The sequence below is a fragment of the Schistocerca cancellata genome, chromosome 6 (genome assembly GCF_023864275.1).
Source record: "Schistocerca cancellata isolate TAMUIC-IGC-003103 chromosome 6, iqSchCanc2.1, whole genome shotgun sequence".
Classification (NCBI taxonomy): Eukaryota; Metazoa; Arthropoda; class Insecta; order Orthoptera; family Acrididae; genus Schistocerca; species Schistocerca cancellata.
The window spans coordinates 578,350,576-578,362,712 of record NC_064631.1 but is presented as its reverse complement, the minus strand read 5'-3'; the positions used below and the strand labels follow the sequence as shown (position 1 = coordinate 578,362,712).

Genomic DNA, 12,137 nt, shown 5'->3' with positions numbered 1-12,137 from the left:
GTACTTATTTCCATAACTGTATGCAATCGTCTCTGTTGTCATAGGCGACTCGCCAGACAGCTGCCGAAGGGGGAACTGCCGCCGCCACTGTCTCGCGTTATCTGGTAACGGCGGTCAGCCCGGGTGAACTATTCTTCGTCCGCGAGCGAGATAAAAGCTGTGCTCAGACGGCGCACTGACCGCCCATGTCTACGATTACCCGGCATCGTCTCTCTCCTTCGCATATGAGATGCTGGCATCTCTACCCAACGGTAGACCAAATCTTTCGCCTGACAGATAACGCTACTGGAGAGTGAGAGAGGCGGAGAATTGTCGCTCTTTGTCTCACCTGCAAATGCAAATGAGGGCTAACAACGGTCACAAGTGCCAGAAATGAAGAATGGCTGCCCTTTTTCACACCGACGAATGCATTTGAGACGGGTAACGGCGAAGATATCAGTCTGCGCCAAGAGCAACCAACCTGGAAGCAGTAGAGCAGCAATAATTACGCGCCACGTCACACGTCGAAGAATAAATGGCCAGCCGCGATAATAACAGAAACTTGAGGACACACCATGCAGTTTGTCTTAAAAGGATCTGGTATATTTTTATTACATGTGTCTCTAACTCCCTAATGAAAAGATGAAAAACGAAAATTGTAAGATGTACGACCTGTTTTAAACATCAGGTAAAAGGTCTATAATTTGGCAATAAATAAATAAATAAATAAATCAGCAAAGTTCTCCTGTACAGTAACGATTTTTTTACGCTGACTGTGCTCAAAATGTTCTAGGACACTGGTAGTAACAATAAAATATACAATGAGCTGTTTCGTGGTGACACCCTGATCAAAACTAACTACCGTGAAAAAAATCATTAAATTTTTATTTTGTTTATGTATACAGCGGTAAACTAATATCGCTGTATCTAATGAGCTGTCTAATGAAAATGCCACTGATCGTGTATCACACTGCAAAGGCATCCTCATGTTGGTTCCTCGTATATAACTTTCTTCCAATTCCGGACGGAGCATGGTGAAACTCTTTCATTGCAGACAATTCTCGGCGAATTTCGAGGTGGGGCAAGATGGTTCCCAATTGGAAAAAAAAAATAAACCTGATGCACACATACCTTGGTAAATAGTGGTAAGCTTACAGCTCCTACTACGTAGTATTTTTTTTTTACCAATTTTGAGTGCAGTTATTTCTCGTAGCCTGCTGTGTTTTTGCCTAACTGGACAAATTAATTTGCAGAGTCACATCAGACTGAGCGGTGTTTGAAGTTGTGTTGCCTACCTACGTGGCGTTAACTGGCGCTATAACTTTCCTTTATATTTTTTGTCACCCTTGGACTACTCTGCCTCTTTGCATCTTACTGTCACCGACAGCATTACGTGACGCATTAAGTCAGGAACCCATGTTGTGAATCACATACTGAACTTTTTGGACATTAACGAAATTTCCTCTCGTGGACAAGAAACTTAAACGACGCCGAAAATTAGAAGTAGGCGAGCATCTCTTATTCAATGTCGCTATGCTATTTGCATAGTGTTTTGGGCGACAAATGAACGGACACCATCATATTATACGCCAATTCAGTCTTAAATGTCCAAATGTCAGAACTGACATTTCATTTTATGAAATTGAGTGATCGTTTCACTCGAGGAAAGAGAATGTCAAAAAAATGGTTCAAATGGCTCTGAGCACTATGGGACTCAACTGCTGAGGTCATTAGTCCCCTAGAACTTAGAACTAGTTAAACCTAACTAACCTAAGGACATCACACACATCCATGCCAGAGGCAGGATTCGAACCTGCGACCGTAGCGGTCACGCGGTTCCAGACTGCAGCACCTAGAACCGCACGGCCACTTCGGCCGGCAAAGAGAATGTCAATCACTCATTGTTTGGCGACTGACACTGGGCACTATTTCGAGGGAGGAGTAAAAAAGTAAGGACGACCGTTCGTTAACGTTCTGTATACGACAAGTGCAACTGAAAACGAAGCAAAAATCAGCTAATATAGTATCAGATTTAGGGCAGCGTACGGATATTTCATCTATCTGTTACAGGAACAGAGGCCTTATCATTAGTTAACTGCAAATCTTACGGGGTACAGCTTGTGCTGAGGTTCGGGCATGTCAGAAGGTGGTCATCCGTTCGGACATTCCCACAGTCACATACTGGTTCCCCATCGAAATAGCTCCAACTGGCAAGGTTATACTTGCAATATGAGACCCTAGTCCTCAGCCTGTTGAGAGCCTTGAAGGATCTGTTACTTACAGCCGCTTCAGCTCCAGGGTAGGATTTGGTGTTGCCTCCTTCCATAGCTGAAGTTTCTTTCTTGAGGGAAGCAGCCTGCTGTTGCTGCCAGGCGTGTAGAGGTTGACGATTATCTATCATCTGTTTCTTCTTTTCCATCTCGGCAGCTACTTGCCGCCGTATACTGGGGGGGGGGGGGGGGGGCTATCCCTATGAGAGGATAGTTCTCTGTCGGTGTTGGCCTCAACCATCCTGATATGATGCGGGATGACTCATTTACGGCCACATCAATGAGTTTCACGTGGGCCGAATTAATCTACACAGGCGCGGTATACACAGCTACCGACAAACTGAGTGCAACGGCTATTGTTCGAAACATTTGTGGGTCAGCACCCCAGCTTGTGTTAGTCAGTTTACAAATGATATCATTCCTAGCACAGGCCTTTTGCTTAGTGCTCACATAGTGCTGTTTAAATGACAAGAGTTCTGTCCATCCTACCGCTTGAGTATTTGGGAGAGTAACAATGGCCTAGCTCTTGCCCTTTCCAACTCACATGGGGTTTTCTTTTGGCTTCCTTATTTTCAGGTGCAAACTACAAACTTGCATCTTTGGTGATTTTAGTTATAGTAATCGCCCAGTATTTCCAAGTTGCTGGTTAATTTCTCCTCCACTTCCTCGAAGGTGGTTAGTTGGGAAGCCGCGGCCGTGTCATCAGCATATCGTCGCTAGGCAATGAAAACCTCGTAACTCCATCTGACAATGAAATCCACGTAACTCCATTACCAAATGTAGACAATTATGCCAAATAGCCTGTTGAAACCTTCCTTTTCAAGTTGTACGGTGTCGCCATCTAGCGGCAATAATGAAAAACTCACATCTCCAGCGATATGTAGTTTGTGCTGTAAACCTCGCACTCCGGTAATCGCCATTGTTAGTGTGCAGGGCGAACACATGCTCCGAGATAAAAACTTTTTTTTGATGTGGATAGTAACCTTACTGACTGACAGACCGAACACTGCTTTATTGCTTCAGGTACGTGTTAATATTTCTAGGTATAGTTATGTATTGTATTTCAATATACAGAATTAATAATGACCTCGTTAAATACAATGTTGATTTATGAGTTTTTCATCGCGCGTAAAGCAGACTGCACTCGGTACATACGTGGTTTTAATTTTAGAACTTAACAGAATCCTGTACATTCTACAGTAACTACTTTGTTTTCAGCTATGGGTAAAATGAGTAAATTCACTCTTCACCTTGTGAAACAAGCCGACAACGGGTCATATTGTATAAAATCACCGGAAGAAGATTCTAGTCAGGTTCCTCCTTGTCCTCCACCAAAAGAATGAGTAGACATACAAAATGAAGGCAAACCGTAGTTTATATTGCTGTAGCTTCAAGTAAGATCCTTGTTTGAAAGTTGAGGTGATTAAATTATTTGAATATAACTGATGACGTTATGGTTTACACTACAGATAATGCGGAAAAAGAAGCCAATACAGAGGCGGATTCCACTTCTGAGTTTGAAAGTCTTTTCGAACACATCAGCGAGGATGATATCTCCAGTGGCAGTAGTGATGTGTATGATCCAGATAAAAACAAAAATGACCATAGCAGTAACAACAGCACGGAAGACAACGATGACGAAGTTGATGTGGGAGTAAAATGTACTAAGCAGCGCCGTAAAAGGAAAAGCAATCAATCACTTCAAAGTTTGCAGAAAGAGAAACGTATGAGGGGACAGGATTAGTTAGGAATGCAAAACGATGGGTTTGGCAAAAAGAGACCAACAATGAGCAGAAGGAGGAGGGAAATGAAACCACGATGTACTTGTAAACATTCTTCCTTAAATCGGAACAGGAATTGCAAGGATATTACAGAAGAGCAGAGACAGCTAATATTTAATCATTTCCGGCAGGATATGTCTTGGGTGAAGCCATGTCTACTCTGTTCCAGTTAAAAGACAGAAATAATTCAGAATCTAATAAATCTCACCGTTCTAACACACTATATTACAATTTTGTAATAGGACAGAGAAAAACTGTCTGCAAGACTATGTTTCTGAATACTTTGTGCTTAGGCGAATGGAGTGTCAGAACATGGGTATCTAGTGCATCAGGAAGAACGCTTGCAGAAGGGCCTCAAATGCAGGAGAGACCAACGAAAGTTTCAAGTGGACGACAATCAGCGTCAGATGTTTTTTTGCTGAATTGCCGAAACTGGAATCGCATCACTGCCGTCGTTCTTCCACTAAACTCTACTTGGAACCTAACTGGCAGAGTAAATCAGAACTACGTAGGGTATATATAGAATTTTGCAAGAAAAGAGGGCAAATCCCAGCTGCTTACAAACAGTTCTGCGAGGTATTCGATGAAAATAATCTGAACTTATTTATGCCTAAAAAGGACCAGTGCGATCTTTGTTGTTCTCACCAGACAGGCAATCTCTCAGCCAATGAATACTCTTTACATATGGCCCGAAAAACTGAGGCAAGGGAAGCGAAAAATAGTGATAAATTAGGACCAGCTAGTGTGTTTTACTTTGGACCTTCAAACACTTCTGCTTTCTCCCAGCCTAAAAGCATCTGCACTGTACTATAAAAGCAAACTGAAGATCCACAACTTTATCATCTATGATTTAAAAAGTAACGATGGTTATTGTTACCTTTGGCACGAGAGTGAAAGTGGACTAAAAGCTTCGGAATTTGCCAATATACTCGTGCATTTTACAGAAACGTATGTCCAAAAATATTCAGAAGCTATTTTCTATAGCAACGGATGCACGTACCAGAATCGAAACTCAGTCATGAGTAATGCACTGGCTCATCTCGCCAATCAGAAAGGCATCACAATAGTGCAAAAATTTCTGGAGAAAGGTCACACTCAAATGGAGTGTGATTCTATGCACTCCACCGTAGAAAGGAAGTTAAAAAACAGACGCATTTATACTCCTGCTGACTATGTAGAAGTTTGTGCTACCGCAAGACAAAGTCCTAGACCTTATGTTGTCAATTATTTGGACCACACGTTTTTTAAGTCCTATGATAAACTCTCGTATTCGTCTATTCGGCCAGGATCCAAGATTGGGGATCCAACAGTGACTGATAACCGTTGTCTCAAGTATGAGCCCTCCGGAAAAATGGAATATAAATTGAACTTCAGCGATACGTGGGAACCACTTCTAAGAAGGATGTCAAACATACCCAGCTTATTTACAGTGCCCCTCTCTACAGTTCACCACTAAAGATCAGGGCAGAAAAGTTAACGCATTTGCAACAATTAAAGCTGGTCCTTCCAAAGGATGTGCATTCATTTTATGACACACTGCCTCACATTTGTAATGAGAGAACATGTCCGTGCCTAAAAAAATGCAGCCGAAAATAAACTTCTTTACAGCCACCTATGACTGTGATTGTGATAGTAGCAGTAATAGTAATAATAATAAATGTTAATAAACTGCACAAATGTTTACAGTAATAAAATTTTAATTAAAGTTAACAACATCGTTTCTGTTTTTTAAACACTGTAATTTATTAACATCCAGATTCCAATATTTTGATCAATGTGAAATTATTCATTTCACTTTATATCTGTAATAATGTAACCTTACAGATGCTTCATAATACACAAATAATGCAAAGTTTAAGTGAGTACTTTTTAAAACAAATTAAACATTCATGCATTTCAATTTAAGTGCACAATAAAGTCTTATGTACCAATGACCGGATCCATATTGTGTAGCAGGAACCACTACATTTGACTAATCAGGTCCCCATGTGATTTCAATAATTAGTTTTTTGTTTCTCCTGTAAAAATTGACCAATTTGAGTTACGAGGTTTTCATTGCCTAACGACGATATGTAAACTGCATGCCATTGGGATGCGTTCGCTGGTCGTTAGTGTATATATTTAACAGCAACAGAGCTAACACACTGCCCTGAGAGAAAATGATTTCCAGATACGTTTCCCTGTACTTCGACAACTGATCGTACTGCTGGGTTTTCTTCCGATATTTACTGAACGAGCTTGGTTTTACACGCCACAAGATAGCAAACGTAGATGGACTTACCATAAATCTAAAATGAATGAATGCTGCGCAGCTTTCGAAGGGATCTCCACAGTTCGGTTTACACAAGTAACCGCACAAAATAAAGTCTGGCACACCGGGTTGAACTGGCAAAGATATGCAATATTAGCCAGTCATCGTACAGAACAAAGAGTTTGCGCAGTAAAAATCTAATTTCAGCAGAGCCGTCAATACATTGAACAACATATTGCACAACCTTCTATCTTATCGACAGCGATATCGACATTGTACAGCATTATTGCCAGTCTAGAAGCCACTAAAGGGAAGTTTGCAGGCCCGATGTGGTCTATGTTAAGTACGGCAAGTTTGTGTACTTTTAACTCAGGAACTAATAAAGATTAGAATCTAAAATTTTTATAGGTACGTTATGCATGTTATTTATGTCAACTGAAGCATAATTAAGAGATAATATACAAAAACAGAGATATAATTTTTTAATTATGCCATTTTTACTGTGAATATTTGTACATGCAAGCCCCTAGATTCACACCTATTCAAATCAGTATTATGATGGTGCTTCTGTAGGTACAGTATAAAACAAAGGCACAAAGTTTCACGTAGCTATCACAGGTAGTTTTTGATACACAGGTACATAAGTATAAAAAAACTCACTTAGAGAAAATCGCGTTTAAAATTATAAAAATTCACTCATATTTTTAAATTGGGGCTCTAAAGCACCCAGCAGCATAGTCAGCATCCCATCATCTTTGCCACCCTCCTTCTCTAAAGGCTTCTTCCTTCTGGTTGACCTTGCTCCTTTGGTGAACTCGGCTGCACACTACGCCTCAACGGGCCTTGACTTATTTTTCAACCCTCTTCAGAATGACAGCCTGGGGTGATGTTAAGACGAGCTAGAACTCTAATTCTCTCCATATATTCATCATTAAATGTTAACACAGTTCCCACTAACGTCCCTTTTCAGTCTATTTAACCCTAAAATCATTTTTTGGCACTCTTATCCAGATAATATTATTGAAAGACTCTTTGCGGTGTTGAGTCCGCCTTGTACCAGGTGTAGAAGTATGAAACCGGAATTTCACTACAGATAGTGCTAGCCATCAGTGTACGGCCGTGAGACCGCGTCTGCAGCGCCTTCTGCTTCCTGTAACGGTTGACGACGAATGTCAACGCACAGTAACCCAAGTTCATACATCGACATCTGTTTCAAACCCGTAAATATGTCGAGTTTTGTGCCTACGAGCTACGATTTGCGGACAGTATTGGTTTTCTGTTGTCACTGGAAGACAACTGCTGCAGGATCGAATCGAAGCTTTCGGCGAACATGCTCGTGGGAAAACGAAGTGTTTCGAGTGGTTCAAAAAATTAAAAAGTGGTCCTTTTCACGTGAGAAACAATGTGCGAGGGAAACCACCGAAGACGTTAGAAGACAACAAATTGCAGGCTTTATTGGATGAAGATGCTACTCAAACTCAACAGGAACTCGCAGAACAATTGAATGTGACGCAGAAAGCCGTTTATCTTAGATTGAAAGCTATCGGAAAGCTGCAGAAAGTGGTTACGATGGGTTCTGCATGAACTGAATGAAAGACAGCAAGCAAATCGACAGACCATTTGTGAAATGCTGCTCGACAGATGCAAAAGAAAGTCGTTTCTCCATCGAATAGTGACAGGTGATGAAAAATGGATATATTTTGAGAATCATAAGCGTCGTAAATCATGGGTGAATCCAGGCAAACCATCAACATCCACTGCAAGACCAAATCCCTTTGGAAAGACGACTATGCCCTGTGTTTGGTGGGATCAGAAGGGTGACATCTATTATGAGCTGCTAAAACCAAGTGAAACCGTTAACGCTGGTCACTACCAACAGCAAATGATCGATTTAAATCGAGCATTACGTGAAAAACGACCGGAATAAAGAGAAAAGGCAACAAAAGTCATACTGCTCAATGATAACGAACGCCCCATCACACTCAGCAAAACGGGTCAGGGAAACGATCGAGGCGTCCAGTTGGGAAATACTAGGAGGTGCGGCTTATTCTCCTGACTTTGCTCCATCCGATTTATCATCTATTTGCATTCAAAATGGCTCCAAGCACTATGGGACTTAACATCTGAGGTCATCAGACCCCTAGACTTAGAACTACTTAAACCTAACTAACCTAAGGACATCACACACATCCATGCCCGAGGCAGGATTCGAACCTGCGACCGTAGCAGCAGCGCGGTTACGGACTGAAGCGGCTAGAACCGCTCGTCCAACGCGGCCGGCATCTATTTGCATCAATGGGACAATCTGTCGCTGAACTCAGTTCGTTTGAAAATGTACAAAAATGACTCGCTGACTGGTTAGTTTCAAAAGAAGAACAGTTTTTTTTTTTTTTTTTGTGGCATTCATAGTGTGCCGTAGAGGTGAGAGAAATGTATAAATAGCAAAGGAGAGTAATTTGAATAAAATATTGTTTATCAGTTTCAAACAACAGACGTGTAATAATTGCAACCAAATTCCGGTTTCATACTTCTACACCTGGTAGACACTTATATTGCTAGCTTTCGGATCAGGTCTGGGTGAGCTGGGTTCTTATTAATCCGCTCAATGGCCTTGAAGAACCGCTTCAGGAACAGAGTTCTTGTTTTCAAAATACACTCCCGAAACTTCAGCCTTCCGAGATTTATACCAGATCCATGTGAGCAAAGTGAATGTATCAGTTTTTTGTCAGCTGAGAGTTGGTGAAAATTTTGAGGCCAAGTCTGCTTTCATCATATTTTATGAATCATTTCTGGTATACTTGTTGGCCATTCCATAATACTGCTTTAGTTGACCTACTGTTCTATCGGTCAGTGAACCACTCAGTGACCTACCGCCTGGCAATGAGTGGTGCGAAGAGTTTGTTTTAATTTTACGAGGCGTGTGCCCATTCACTTTTTTGTGTGTGTCCATTGAATTCCAGTTTCTCTAACTCCACACTTTCCTATTGATTCAAATAAACTACACGTTTTAGATTCGCATATAAAGAGACGCAAGTTCGAAATTGGATAGTTTCGGACATACGCAAGTAATACAGTAAAATTAAAAATAAAATACTTCAAACGTCACAAAGATACGTTAGATGCTAATTTGTCCAGGAAAGAGTGGAGAATACTGTATGCGCTGTTTTGCAAAATGTCAAAAATTTTGAATTTTTGCCTACAGATTCCCTTTGACGGAAGGGCAAGCAATGAGACTGAGGTCCGACTTCGACGTCCCTTGCGCAATTAACACGACGGAACCGGCAGAGGCCGCGTGGCCGCAACAATGCGCGAGGTGGCGCTGTAGGAGGGCCGGCGGGCGCTCGCCCAGCCAGCCTGCCTGCCTGCCTGCCTGTCCGAGCGGAACAGCGGCCGCTCCGCACCGCGCCACGCCGCGCCGCGCCACGCCGCGTTGCCGGATGTACGCCGTGGGAACCCGGCGCTGCACAGAGAACAATGCCCAGCCAGCCGGCACCGCGTACTCCCGCTGATCGGCCCCACGCCGACTCGCGCCGTCTGCCAAATCTGCGCCCTCCGACGCCGGCTGATCGTGCCACCAAAACGCGCCACACACAAAACCGTCTCATTACGTATCACACTGGACACAACCGTGGTTGACAGTTTTCTGAAGCCCCTTTCACACGATCGATTTTCTTGTCTCAACTGACATTCGAGACAAGTGTGTACTGCAGCGTCCTTGGCGTTTTATTCCCGTGCCGAGTCTCGTCTGTTTTCGTTTACAGGTCAGCGCCAAAACAGCCGGTGTTGTGAGCGTGAGAGCTGTCTGCTGAACCTCAATGGAGATTGTCGTAAAATATTCCTAGCTTTACAGCAATCATATCCAACTGCAAGAAGCTCTCCTCAAAGCAGTTGGGAAGGCAGCAGTGGGAAGATGACGTAATGTCGTGTGAGGTGCCGGTAAGGCCGGTATTACACTATCAAATTTCTTTGTCAAATATGTTTGTCAAAAATCTTTGTCAAAGATATTTGATGGTGTAATAGGGAACTTTGTCAAATGTCGGCCAATATTTGATCAAATCTAGGGCCTCGCTGTAGATTTGATCAAAGAAGTCGCTTGCCTTCTGTTCACTGCAATGTGGCATGTTACCACACGGAGCGCTAGCAACGCTGCAGCGTTCTGCCGTCTGTAAAGTTTTTAGAAACATTGCCGGTAAATACAATTGGTGTGTGCTGACAACTACAAAATTAATAGAGATGTATGAAGCTGATGAGGCGCTTTACAACGTGAGGCACCCTTAATACAAAAATAGATTACGAAGATTGGAGACCTGACCTGACCTGACCTGACCTAACATAACCTAGCCTAACCCTCTCCTGTAGCAAGGAATCGGAGTGTTACAGTGAGCCTGTCTTCTGCAGATGTAGCAGTTCTTAAGTGAATATTGTGCTTTGTAATATGAGGATACACTTCACTGAGCACATACAGAAATGTATGCTCATCCATTCTTAAGTAGGGCCTAATTGATGTACGACTTGACGTCCTCCACTATAAGCTCACGTAAAACGTTTTGTTGAATGCTTTTATCGTGTCGTCGTAAAACCCACGGCTTCACCCATGTATGTTTCCTTTTTTACGCCCGCTTCTCTTCCGCATGTGCACACAGTGCAACTGTGGCACATGCAACTGCCGCTGTTAATAACAAGTTGTTGTTGTCAGCCATCTTGAACTTTGACGAAAAATATGATGACAGTGTAATACCCCTTCTAGCGCTACGTCAAAGATCTTTGTCAAATATATTTGACGGAATATTTTATCACATCTTTGATCAAATCTTTGACAAAGAAATTTGATAGTGTAATACCGGCCTAACAGATGGTTTATTCCGTACGTGTATCGTGTGAGCGACTGCCTAAATTATGGTCCCTCTCCGCGACTGGCTACTCTATTGGGAAGTAGCGCGCTAAAATGAAAGGACTTCTATTATTAATATTAGAAAAACTAAACAGTGAATTTACTTGCATTTCATGTAGAAGCACCTCTCAATAGCAGGCTATCATTCAATTGCTAACCGAAAAGGCAGACGAGGTACTTCAGAGATCTTCGGTTGCGCCTAACTTGGAAGGCAGGCGATGTGATTTCGGCTGTAAGAGCAGAGCTCGATCGGCGTCTCGGGAGGACAGACATGATACCTGCCACGGTGTGTATTGGTTAAGAATTTAATTGCAAGTTAGGAGACGAGGTACTGGCAGAATTGAAGCTGTGAGGACGGGTCGTGAGTCGTGCTTGGGTAGCTCAGATGGTAGGGCGCTAGCCCGCGAAAGGCAAAGGTCCCGAGATCGAGTCTCGGTCCGGCACACGGTTTCAATCTGCCAGGAAAAGTCACTTAATTAGCTGTCTCTGATTATCTGAACCTGTAACTAAGAACAATTTGATAGTGATTACGCTAATACGCACTTTATTATTTTGTTTATTTTCTGTGAAACTGTGAAGAATGGTAATTACTTGTGTTTCATGAAGTGGACTATAATAGTGCAGTTTCTCGTATTCTTCTAATAAAAAGCGAGTGGCATTCCTTTTAAACAAACCAGTTCAAAATTTAATTATTTGTGCAATATAGTTCCTCGCTAACTGTATATTACAGCCTCAACACAGCGGATTCACGACCTACGTGCTGTTCTCTGTGCAGGGCACAACTACAGAAAACTGCAGGTTGGTTAATATTATTCAGAATTTAACGCATTCCACTCGGAGCGTTGGAAGCAACAAGGCACCTCGCGTGTACCGCAGTTTTAGCACAAATGAGAGCAGTTACACGTCACCTGTGGTAACACAGAGGAGGTATGAAGAAAGGAAATGTTCGAAGGAAGGGTTTTGTT

The 12,137-nt window shown here is 42.4% G+C and overlaps 1 protein-coding gene across 4 annotated transcripts in view; it reads right to left on the bottom strand.

Annotated features, from left to right (window-relative positions):
- LOC126088561 (aryl hydrocarbon receptor nuclear translocator homolog) overlaps window positions 1–12,137 on the bottom strand; it is a 541,269-nt gene that overhangs the window by 429,581 nt on the left and 99,551 nt on the right. The window lies entirely within an intron of this gene.